Source organism: Lepidochelys olivacea, assembly GCF_965140295.1.
Source record: "Lepidochelys olivacea isolate rLepOli2 genome assembly, chromosome: 1".
NCBI classification, from domain to species: Eukaryota; Metazoa; Chordata; order Testudines; family Cheloniidae; genus Lepidochelys; species Lepidochelys olivacea.
Window position 1 is genome coordinate 337,776,215 of NC_140411.1, and position 13,615 is coordinate 337,789,829.

Genomic DNA, 13,615 nt, shown 5'->3' on the forward strand with positions numbered 1-13,615 from the left:
CTCGTAGAGAATGAGAAGTGTTCTCATTGGGAGCAGCTGGGTGCTGAGAGCTTTCAAAAATCTGTTCCTAAAAGTGTTCATACAATGGATTGGGCCATCCACTAGATAGCTGCATGTGTTATTTCGTTCCCTCCTGAACACATCAATACATACCGTGCACACAAGCACATAGATAATATATGCACCGAATCCCAATGCATTGTGATTATATTTTATTTATTTATTATGTTATGTGTAGCAGGAAATAGCACAGTGGTGATATCTTTTTAGGTTTTAAATCTAATGGAAAGGGGAAAATACAAATCTTCCCCCTTTTAACGTGAGCAGAATGTTTTCTATTTATTTCGTTAATTAAGCCAGATTGTGAATCCCTTACTCCCAGTGATGTGCAGTTACTCATCAAACTAGTTCTACTACCCAGTCAGACGACTCCGTTAAATAACAGCTCACCAGTGACAGTGCAGAATTCACAATCTTTAGATTATTAGCAAGCATTTATGTTAAACTATAGTTACTTTTACGAAATTAAATTCACATACTGCTACTAATAGAGTTGAACATCACAGAGTAATAAACTGTTACCTAATCACATTCAAGATCACAAATTAAAGTGAGGTGGGAAACAGTTTTCCCATCCTGCAAACATTTTCGAGATTTTCAAAAATTTTCACATCCTGAATTGGGTCAAAAAGTTGAAATCTTAGACATTTTCACTAACTGAAAATGAAAAAAAAATTGGTTCAGGTTAATCAAAAAACATTTATTTTGATTTTTAATACTATAAATTAACCTAATTTTTTAAACAAAACATTTCAGTTTGAAAATGTAAAAATGGGATGTTTTGACAATGTTACAAGTTTTTTTTTTTTTTCAAAAATTGCTCACAACAGGAAATTCATTGAAATCAAGCCTTTCCCATTAAGTTTCAGTTTCAGTGAACTGATATTTTCAGATGAAAAAACATTTTGTCAAAAGATTTCCTACTGGCTCTATTGCAGAGATTTCTCACTGGTATTATCAAAAACAATGAGCTGCACCTGCTGTATGATCTGATTAACTCTTATTATTTTGGAGTCAGTTCTCAGTTATAAACTGGGATGGGTGAAATACTAGCCCATTGAAGTCAAGGGGAGTTTTGCTATTGATTTCAATGGGGCCAGGATTTCACCCATGATCTTCACTAGTTGCTGTTAGGCTCTGGGTGTGAGATTAATACAAACTCTACCAGATACTAGAAATCTTTCAGAATACAATTACATGGCATTTTTGACTACCAGCTTGCAAATATCACTAACACTGCTGCCCTTTGGACCTATCAGAGGCTTGTTGCTTCATCTTGTCACAGGCTATGTAAATTCTACCTGCATCCATTCCATATATACACCACACATTGTACTCTGGGAATTTCAAGGGCAGATCAATTGCAGCAGCATTTGGGATTACATTGTTTGCAATACAAAATAGCTTCCAAAGGACTCATCCAAAAATGCATCCCAGTGGGGATGGGAGGATGGTGTGGAACTAACTTACACAGCACTTATACTAGTGCCAAGTCAGAGTCTGAATGCTGAAGTTTCCTTAGCCTTGTTAATAGTTCATGACTCTCCAAAAGAATCAGGAAAGAAATGTAACAAGGACAATAATAATATTCACAAATACACACACAAATAGTTATTTGCAAAAAGAAAAGGAGTACTTGTGGCACCTTAGAGACTAACCAATTTATTTGAGCATGAGCTTTCGTGAGCTACAGCTCACTTCATCAGATGCATGCCGTGGAAACTGCAGCAGACTTTATATATACACAGAGAATATGAAAAAATACCTCCTCCCACTCCAAGCTATTACCAGCTGGACAATGGGGTGGGAGGAGGTATTTTTTCATATTCTCTGTGTATATATAAAGTCTGCTGCAGTTTCCACGGCATGCATCTGATGAAGTGAGCTGTAGCTCAAGAAAGCTCATGCTCAAATAAATTGGTTAGTCTCTAAGGTGCCACAAGTACTCCTTTTCTTTTTGCGAATACAGACTAACACGGCTGTTACTCTGAAACAAATAGTTATTGAATACTTTAGAGTTGTTAGGGAGAACTCACCATCTGTGCTGAAAGCCTGCAGTACAGACGGACAAGCCATGCAGGCATAGAAGTAGGCAGCCGATATTCATGGTTTGTCTCCCTGTAAAGACCCAAATATTGATCCTTATTACACACCTCCAGTTTTTAAAAAATGTGTAAGTTGCATCTTCATATATGCCAGCTAACACCAGTTTGACTATATGTAACTTACACCATCAATACATGTAGTTGCAATCCAAACCCCGTGACAATAGCAAAACAATAAAGGCATAACAGGAATATGTAAGATAAAACACAGTATGGAGGAATTAGTGTATGGTATAATGGTTAGAACAGAGGACTGGGCATCAGGATTCCTACATTCTAGTCCTAACTCTGTCACTGACTTGTTTATCATTTCTGAGGCTCTGCTTACCCCTCTGTAAAATTTAACATAACACATTTGCCTACCTCAGAGAGTTTTTGTGTGACTTAGTTCATTTGTGAGACACTGAATTTTTTTGATTAAAGTCAATACTGTACAAAAGAGAAATATATAAATTCCATCCTTACAGGATGGGGGACTCTATCATGGGAAGCAGCAGCTCGGAAAAAGATTTCGAAGTCATGGCGGATAATCAGCAGAACATGAGCTCCCATGTGTCACTGTGGCCAAAAGGACTAATGTAATTCTTGGATGTATAAATAAGGGAAAGAGAAGAAAGAGGTTATATTACCTCTGTATTTGGCATCGGTGCCATCAGTACTGGAATATTGTGTCCAGCACTGGTGTACACACCTCACGACGGATATTGAAAAATTGGAGAGGGTTCAGAGAAGAGCCACGAGAATGATTGAAGGATTAGAAAACCTACCTTATAGTAATGGACTCAAGGAGCTTAATCTATTTAGCTTAACTCAGAGAAAGGTAAGGGGTGATTTGATCACAGTTTATAATTACCTACATGGGGAACAGAAATCTGGTAATAGCTCTTCAGTGTAGCAGACAAAGGTATAAGCAGATCCAATGGCTGGATGCTGAAGCTAGACAAATGTAGACTAGAAATAAAGGGCAAATTTTGAATAGTGAGGGTAATTAAATACTGGACAGTTTACCAAGGGTTGTGGTGGATTCTCCATCACTGGCAATTTTTAAAACAAAACAAGCTGTTTTTCTAAAAGATCTGCTGAAGTTCAAGCACAGTTGTTGGACATGAAGCAGGAATTAATACAGGGAAGATATATGGCCTGTGTTATGCAGAAGGTCAGACTAGATGATCCCTTTGGGCCTTAAATATCACTGCACATTAGCCTTTTTCAGCAGCATGAGCAGAGGGAGGAGATAACTCAATCTCTCATGCCACGCTTCCACCAGTGTGAGTAGAGGGAAGAGTAATTTATATCCATATGCTCACCGCCAGTAGTTGGATTGGAGAACTCAAAGCCCAGTTCATATATATAGATACACACACCCTTACCCACTCCTTAGTTGTTGGCTGGGGTCCCATAAAGGCAAAGACTGACTCCATATCTGATCTTTATAATCCCCATAATCCCTCCTGAAAACAGAAGTATAATACTTAGTGTTCAGTATTGCCCATTGGATGCCAACAGAGAGCTCACTCAGCTATTTCCCTTCTCTCATAGTCTTAAGGCCACAGGATGTATGCTCATTTCTGAGCACAACAAAGTTTTACAACCCCCACTCTGCAATTTATTTAGAATCCTGTGGTCCAAGTCAAATTTCCTTAGCCTCAAGAGCTCAAGAGCCTTTTGACTGTCTTGTGTTGTTGTCTTTTGGGGGGTTGTGAAAAGAACATACGCATTATATTGAGCTGACGGTCGAGCTTGCAACAGCAGCTAAGAACTCAGGCTGAGGACTTGCTAATCAAAAAAATGCTAAAGATGATTATCAATGATCAGTAAAACCAAAGCAAATACGGAGTAAATTCTCTTCAACAAGCACTAAAATTATATTGTAACAAGCTGCATGAGAACATAAGAATGGCCATACTGGGTCAGATCAAAGGTCCATTTAGCCCAGTATTCTATCTTCTGATAGTGGCCAAAGTCAGGTGCCCCAGAGGAAATGAACAGAACAGGTAATCATCAAGTGACCCATCCCCTGTCACCCATTCCCACCTTCTGGCAAACAGAGGCTAGGGACACCATTCCTGCCCATCCAGGCTCATAGCCATTGATCGACCTATCCTCCATGAATTTATCTAGTTCTTATTTGAACCCTGTTATAGTCTTGGCCTTCACAACATCCTCTGGCAAAGAGTTCCACAGGTTGACTGTGGGATGTCTGGGGTTTATGTGCACCATTGCCCTCTACTAAGAGCTGAGTGAAATTTTTTTCAAATGCAGATTCGGTGACATCAAATTCTTTCACGACCATGTGCCTATTTGACCAAATTATTTGTTTCTTTTAAAAAATACAAAATAATCAAAAAGTTTCTTTTGAAACTTTCAAAATGAAACATTTTGACTTTTTTGGTTTGAAACAACTTTTTGATTCAAAATTTCCTTCCATTTTATTTTCAAATATTTTCAAATGTTTTAAAATTCTCAAAATAAAAATGAAATGTTTTTATTTTGTTGAAACAAAACATATTTGACCTGAAACAATGTTTTTCAACTTTTCGATTCACCAAAAATTTCTAAAAAAAATCATTTTCAGTCTACCTAGAAAAGATTTTTTTTAATGTTTTGAAATTTCCAGTGAACTGAAAAATCCTTTCTTCACATGGCTCTACTTCTACTATATGTAATCCCAGATGTATATCATAGGTTAAACTGTTAAAAGCTAAAGTTACCCAATTCTAAAGGCCACGGGCAACACAAACACTCTCCTCTAGGCCTAAGCAGGCCCTGCTCTGTCTTGACAGATCAGCAATAGGCTCACTCCAACCTCCAGTGTCTGAATGTCTCCCTGGAATTTCCAGCCCCTGGTCCACTGGACATTTTCAGAATCCACAGATTTGCTACTTCCAAAGAAACCGTACACCCCAGCTTACCAGTATCACCACAGAGCATGACTGCACTTGACACACAGCACTTAGATGTGTTTATAGTGCAATCAAGTAAAAGTTTATATAACAAAGTACAGAGATTCAAGTAATAGCAAGTAGAAGTATTGGAAACAAATGGTTACATATAAAATAAAACCATAGCACGCGTTCTAGAACCTAGACTTGCTTAAATGGATACTTTCATGTCTTAAAAAGCAATTCTCGCCCAAATTCTTTCCAGCATTTTACCGCCAGACTTGGCTGTGATCTTCCATTCATGAGGCAAGTCACTCTGTCTGCTTGCCTCCTTGGTGAAAGATCCAGGCTGTCTGCACTGCCAGATATATCAGAACAATCCTTTGTCCTCATTCATAAACAGGATAAACTCCCTGCTGGTTTTTTTTCCCCTGTATACTCCTTTCTTGTAGATTTTGCAATCTTCTAATCAGCATCTGGCTCAGTATGCAAATAGGCCTCCATTGTGACGCACCCAGTACACAATGACCAGACAGGGAGATAGGCGTCTATTATCCCTTGTGTGAAAAGAACCTGTCTGAGACATGTTTAAGAACATAATTTTCAGTATAGATGCATAACTCCTTAAATATTATCTGTACCTACATTTTGCCAGGATTATGCTGATCAGTGGGCTACTTGGTAGAGACCTCCCATGCCACCTTTAGTGAATTATTTTGCATCAGTCTGACCTAAGGGATCATTGTAAAATCCAGTGTGTCCCCTCTGCCAAGTTGCACCAAGATGTCCCTGGGTCACAGTCCCCTGTAGCACAATCAGTTGAGTCATGGGATCTGGCTATAGTGCTTCCTGTTGCCTCAGGCTCTGAATGGCCATGGTGTACAACCAAGAGACAGCCACAGTGTCCTACATGCCATTTGTATTATGCACTGTAGCGCTGAGACTGGATGATTTAATAGATTGCACATGCCATGCAGACCCTTTCATCTTTAGGTCCCATCAAATCTAGGTTACAGATAACCAAACATTCTTATGATGGGATAGCAGTTCAGTGGCCCACATACATTGAATTGGTGGTGTCTGTCCACTAATCCAGTCCCACCATAAAAAACTGCCATTACAATTGGCGCTAATGGGTAGCTTCCTTGACAATCTGAGCAAAAGGCACAAGGACTGAATGGAACTGGAGACTGAATTACCCTCTTATAACCCTTTCAGGTAATCTTTGCTAGTCAAGGTTGAGGCACAGTGGGTCGGGCAATGTTCATTGCCATGGCATATGCCATACCTGCTTTATGAACAAACTCTCAGATTTCAGTGGGAGTTAGGCACCTAGATACTTTTGAGGATCTGGGCCAAAACATGTCTGTCTCCAGATGCCACCAACTTGCTGCCTGGCATGAACACTAAACTCCCCTATTCAACAAAGAAGGAACATACAGCATTACACAGATACCGAGCAGCAAAGATACTTCTTCCCAGTGCTTCAAAATTCTCAAAGGACTCTGGGGAGTATGTTGCAGCTGGACAGCACCCAGCATGCCTCCATTCCTAAAAAGTCTGCAGAAACCAAAAACACAGCAGCAGAGCCAAAATGGTAATAGCAACATAGTTAGATGACTGAACTTTGAAGTCTCTGATACAGCAAACAGCTCTTGATCTCAGTTTCCTTCACTTGAATATTTATATTTCCCACAACTTGTTTCGGCTGAGCTGGTCAAAAATACATCCTGAATATAAATATAAATATTCTCTGCCTGGTTTGTGACTTCTCTTCAGTTGCCTTGGCCATATTGATAAAGTAACCTTTAGATGTTATAAACTCTAGGGCATACTCTGCCCTTTCAGGAGTGTAACTGAGGGCAGAATTTGGCACTCTGTTTATTGAGCATTGCACATATGTCTGAAAAACTGAACAATGTTCTCAGCTTTCAGATCACATATCTGAGAGCCAGAAGGCTCAGTAACCTAATTTCCCTAAATCACAGGCTTGCTATGTTTTGCCTACTGCATGTTTTATAATTATTATTATTATTTCATCTTTTGTTTCACTGGCAACTATCATCCTGAATTCTAAATGTCAAAAGACTCTACAAAAGAAGAGATTCAGACTAGCAACTACACTCATCTGGCACTTTTCATCTTTAAATCACTAAATTCACTTCTGCAACTTCATTGGCTTCCAGAGCAAGAGGAGAGAGAAGCATTTCAATGGGATTATATTATTTATTATCTCTGTGGCACCATACATGTGCACAACATTCACACATAGATAAAGAGGGAGTAGGTCTGATTCCACACAAAGTAACACTACTGAGTTTAAATGGAATAAACACACTGTGTGAGAAGAGCCAGACTCTGTGTCCTACTCCATAGAGTTTGCAATCTAATTTGGGATCATGAACCAGTAAAAAGGGCCAGATGCTGCCACACTTGCTCAGTACTTCATTCTACCCATAGTCGCAGTGAAGTCAATGGGGTTATGTGTATAATAAGGCACTATTTGATAGGTGTTAGGGTGACAGAATCTGGTCCCCAAATAACAAGAGTAATGGATATGATTAAATAAGGATGATTCATAGATCCCAAGACCAGAAGGGACCATTGTGATCATCTAGTCTGACCTCAAGTATAACATAGGCCCTAGAACTTCCCCGAAATAATTCCTAGAGCAGATCTTTAGGAAAAAAACATCCAGTCTTGATTTTAAAATGGTCAGTGCTGGACAATCCACCATGACCCTTTGTAAGTTGTTCCAATGGTTAATGAGAGGAATGAGATCAGCATACACAGGGATTGGGAAGACTACACCTCTTATGGAGGGCAGTTATTCCATAAGAGCCTGGTGCAAAGCCAAAAGACTCCTATTGACTTCGAAGGGTCTTTGGATCAAGTCCACAGAAAATGAGTTGTTTGAGTTGATGATTTATTTGTATCTGTTCGTGCTCATATACTGCTAGCATACCATCCCTGCACACAGAGCCAGGCCGCTCATTTGGAAGAACGTTGGTCATTCACAAATTTGATGTCCCCTCACTTTTGTAGGTGGGTATTATTTACATCAGAAATGCAGCATCATGAAACTGAGATTATGGAAAGGGACCTTTACACTTAAAGGATAACCCAGCAGCATTTTAAGTTTCCTGCCTGAGTCATTTTTATGTCCCTTATTTTGGGTCTGTCTGCATCTCACATTGCGTTCCACGTGCGAGCCTTGGCAGGTTGAAAGGTAGTCTTGCATATATATTTTTTGCATGTTTTTGTTGGATATTTAGATTTTTAAATATATAGTTTGCTTACTTTATAAACTAGTTTAGTATTTATATTCATTATTTTAACATCTCCAATTCTGATCTCAAAAGCATTGGTGTAAATCAGGAATAACCCTATTGACATTTGTTATTTGAAAATTTTCAGAACATTTTATGTGAATCTATTTCAGACTATATGTCGTTTCTTTCAGCTATGTCTTTAGTTATTATTTATTCCTTATTCCTAGTGTATGATTGGTCAGTGAAGTCCCATGACATTGTTTCTGTTCCCTGGCTGAAAAACGGGAACTTTAAAAAATAGGGGATGGGAAATCAAGGCAATTCTGAGGTGCCCATGCGAACACTTGTAACACAAATCTTAGCACATTTGTGCAAATATTCACAAGATTTTCGTTTTCTGCAAACATTCTTGTGAATAAAAAAGTCACTTGTATGGAAGTTTGATGAGAATGAATAAAAAGGTTTGGGAGTCCTGTTATAACAAATTCACCTTTATTATTCATGTGAATGTTGATGAATGCTTCCATTGAACTATTCACTCGAGCTGGCCTGGAAATGGTTTTCCCCTCCCACTAATGTTTTCAAGAGTTCACATTTTTTTCCCTCCTCAAATTAAGATAAAATCTCAAACTCTCACTAGTGTTTTTAAACCCAAAAATGAAAAATGTTTTCATTTGAGGAGATATTTCCATGGTTTCAAAACAGTTCATTTTACTTTCAGTACTTTTCGTACATTTTATTTTAAATTTCTAAACAAAATGTTGTTTCAGACAAGATAGCCAGAACTTTTTGTTCCAAAAAATGTCAAAACAAAACATTTTAATAATTTTGAAACCTTTTTTCTCAACATTTTTTAAGTTGGGAAATTCATCAATCCCAACCATGATTTGTGAAGTTTTAGTTTCAACAAATCAGCATTTTTTAAAATTAAAAAACATTAAAAAATGCATTGAAAAATGCTTGACCATCTGTCGTATACACTCAGAACCAGCCATTAGACTACCTGTATCTATCGAAAGCAAATTCAATAAGCAACCAGCTCTACACAGTGGCTAGGCAGGAATATTTTATGTAGGATCATTGTTCTGAAATTGACCTCCCACACAATTCCCACTATAGACAGTGGGAATTGGATCTGGACAATGTGTCTTTCTTTTTCTGTTTGTTTGTTTGTTTGATTCACATTTTAAACATGTATAAAGCATTTCAAACAGAGTTTAGTTTAGCATCAGTGCATTTTTATTAGCAGATATTGGTAATAATGGAATATAATATTTCATAGCTTTTATCCTGTGAGTCATTTCCTTGTTCTCCCTTCTTCCTGCCATGAAATCGTATTTTATACAAGGACTTAACTAGCTAACATACTATACTTCTCCAAGGAAGGGCTGCGCTCAGGAATCAGAAGCAGAGAGCTTGCAAAAGAAACATCTACAGGATGGTTCCTTCAGCTGCAATTTCTCACACTATGATGGAGACATGGGAATGTTTTTTTGACCTGACTGCGCCCACACTTTGCACTAGCAACGGAACAATGGTCAGGAACATGCTGAGCCCTGAAAGGGATGGAGTGTCTTAGGTCAAGTCAATAGCAAACCATCTGGTCAATTGAGATGCAGCATTGATGGGCCACAAAGGAAAACATGTCCATTACTAACTAGCCAGAAAGATGGTGTCTGCAATGTTGGGCCTTCAAGGGTGAGGGGCATAAAGCAGAGGAAACTTGTAGGCTCATTAGGATGCCATCTAAGGCCTAAACAACCAACTCCTTAATGCATAGGAATAATGGCACAGGGCCAAATGCAGAAGTGATACAAATGATAGTGGAAGTTACACATTGATTAGTGGGTGTAAACTGATGTAACTTACATACTGAGGGCCCTACCCCACTTTATCTTGCACCTCCTTATCCCCTCCTGTGGGTTGTTTTTCTGGCTCCAAGCCCACTCTTCCACTTGCGAACATGTAATCTAACCCACCATTTATGTCACCTCTACATTTAGCCCAGTGGCTTATATTTATATAGTGCCTTTTATCCAAAAGGATCCCACTTTAGAATCTTTTCTAATAATAGGGTAAATTCTGTTCTCAGATGCATGTGCACAACTCTTTTTTAAGTCAATGAGAGTTTCATACTCTACTGGCCCACACAGATGTTGGTCCTTCCATTCACCACAAAATGCTGGCACTTGCCACTGTTGGAGACCACTGGCCTAGCTGGCTAATGGAAATGATCCAGTGTGGCAATTCCTAGGTTCCTAGGAAATGTAACCACTTCTCTAGGCTAAATTGTGGGGCTTGTTTAATAGCACACCACAACCTGACAAGAAGTGAGGTGTATGATACCCAATAGAACCGGAAGCAATTTCAGGAGGACACAATAGGTGAAATTTCCCCTGGTACAGGAGGCTGGCACAGGGCGTATGTGCCACTTAAGTCCTACCTACCCCCTATTTCTGAGGGCTGGGTGGGGACATAAGTGGCACTTATGCCCTGCACTGGCCTTCTGCACAGGAGTGAATTTCCCCCATATTGATTCCCAACTGGAATTTGCCCAGGTCTTCACATATATCCATCTACTCTAAAACGTTACACCTCCAACAGCTTGGGGTCCTATACATGCACCCATGCTAGGGACATCGATTCGGTGCTGAGGAAAGGGTGCTGATCAGCACTGAATGATGACAAAAGAGATAATATAGGACTATGTTAATGGTAAATAGAAACTTTTATCAGGGAAGTTTGTTAAGCTTATTCGTTTGGTTTTCAAGGACCACTACAGTTCAAACATAGAGACACTGACTGTCCCCAACATGGAATTCCAGTATCCTGAAGAACAAAAATCCTCTTCTGAGACTCTATCATAGAAATATGTCTAGTGTCACAGTAGGTTTGGAAGCTATGTTGTCAGTGCCATTCTAAGTTCTCTACAACAGTTTTTCAACCTCTGCCTCTTGCTGGTCTATGCTTCCACCTTTATGCGGGGAAATACATCAATATTCCCTTTTTGTCTTTCCCCCTGAGTCCAGTGATTGCTCCTGCTGTTGCTGAACATTCAGTGGAGCAAAACATTGGACAGAGGGGGGAAATGTGTGCATCATGGTTTATCCTCTATCCTTGGGAGTGGAGGAATGCAGAAGTATTAACAGGATATGCAACTTGCACGTTGTTGGAAAAGAGACTCCAATGAACTCTGATGGCATTGTAAGGTGACTTGTCAGCTTTGCATCTGGGAGGACGTGATACACATGAATAACTTAAAAGCCAGTAGTGGACATCTTTTATTTCACCATCCCTCTATTGTTATTCATTGGTGTGCATAGTGTAACTTCACATCTGAACTGGCTGACTAGGCATTTTGGACATTAGTAAGATGTTTCCCTGCATGGTGGTTTAACCCCTCATGATATTAGATGTAATTCCTACATCTTATATCGAAGGCAGGAGAGATCCCACAGAAAAGGTATATCCTAACCCAAGCCCCAAATTAGCAAGGCACTTAATGTATGCGAAGAGTCCCACTGAAAGCATGAACTCACTTGATTCTCCATTTGGAGTCTATATGTTCACACCTCCACTACACTCATGTTCATGGCAAATTCACCTTAGAGTAAGCAACTGTGTACAAAAAAAATATTCTGGGAGTTGAACCCCTGCATGTTGTGTGGGGGATTATTATGGGGTGTTGAATCTGTTTACATTTCCAAGTGAAACTCAGGTCATCTTTCCCTTCCACCAATATTACACCACTGTCCCAATCACTGTAATTGATCTGCTCTACACTCTTCTCCATCTTAGCATGTCCATTCCACTCTGTATGGGCATGAGGGTTACTGTACCCAGAACAACATAGCATTGTGTTTCTATTCAAACTGTACAGCATTCTATTATCCTTTATATGAATGGCAATTTAAGATTAATTACCTTAAAGGGATTATTGCTCTGCTTGGAGTGCACTATATTTTCCTATTGGAAACACAATCTACTGTTGCAAACATTCTCAGAATTATCAAATTGTATAGTAACTGCCGGAGAATTTTTGGTAGTTTTGTAACAAAAACAAATATTATTGCATTACAAGTTATCAAATCCACATCTGTCAAATTTGGGAGCTCCTTTATATCAAGACAATTAGACAATAACAGACAGAGGGTCTATTTCAAGGTTCATTTGGTTCCTATTTCTAAAGTCTGAAACTAGCTAATTAAAAACATTTTGAGCATTCTCTGGAAACATCTCTCTCATCCTCCAGGTCCCCCACCACATGAGAAAAATGTCTTCACCATCATCATGCTTCAATATCTTAATTTCTGAGTCTATTCAAATTCCCTTGAGATAAATCCAAAGAGATTTATCCAAAGAGATTAAGAGGGACTGAATGAATGTGATAGATATTTAGTGCCTAACCACCCATCTTCCATTATATGCAAATGCAATCTGTGGGCTAGATGTGAAGGGAACAAGGGATGGTGCATAAGCTGCAGAAATGCAAGAGCAGCCCTTAGAGGTACTGTACTTCAAAGACACAGGGGTGAGAAGGGGATGTTGGTACATTACCACTGGCTTATACCAGCAGCACTTTACAGCACAACCTCTAGGCCAGCTCAGCTACACTAGCCGGTGCATTGGGGAAACTGAGCCAAAGTTCTACCCATCCCTCTCCCCACCAAATGCCAACTCACCTGCTCCAGGGAAGGATTAAATGGACATGCCCCTGCTTAGACCTTCATGCCTGGTCCAACGATCTGAGTAGCTTGTGTAGTGTGTAAAGGGGTTTTTTGCTTCCTTGCGTAGGGCACATAGTCCAAGTCTGAATCTAGGCCTGTGTAAGCAACTTTATAGTCCTCAGTATTTGTACAAGCAAGGTCATCAGCTTGCAGATTAATTCAAAGAATCACAAAGGATTTAAAGATCTACTTAGAATATAGCTATCCCTCTCCTAAAATTTCACGCCCTCACCCTAAAAAGGTCCATAATTCTTCATAATGGGATTGGGTTCCCCTTGCTCATGTTTACAAAACAACTAGTTGGCCTGAGGGAGGAGTTAGACTGTTTAAAGTCACGCTTTAATTTCCTTTGTAATTACAAGTTGATTGCTAGTATAAATTACCTTGCATGCTTGCTGCCTTTTGTGCCAGCCATTTCTGACAGTGAATAATCTTAACTTAAAAGCCTGATATCAATCCACAGGCATCAATGCTGAAATCCCATGGTACTTTCCCATGGCTTGTCAATTATCAGCTAAACAGAATTCTTTAACAAAATTAGCCTTGGTACTGCTTGATTTTTAAAAATT

The 13,615-nt window shown here is 39.3% G+C and overlaps 1 protein-coding gene across 3 annotated transcripts in view; it reads left to right on the top strand.

Annotated features, from left to right (window-relative positions):
* GRM3 (glutamate metabotropic receptor 3) overlaps window positions 1–13,615 on the top strand; it is a 156,695-nt gene that overhangs the window by 116,995 nt on the left and 26,085 nt on the right. The gene's annotated exons all lie outside the window — the stretch shown is intronic.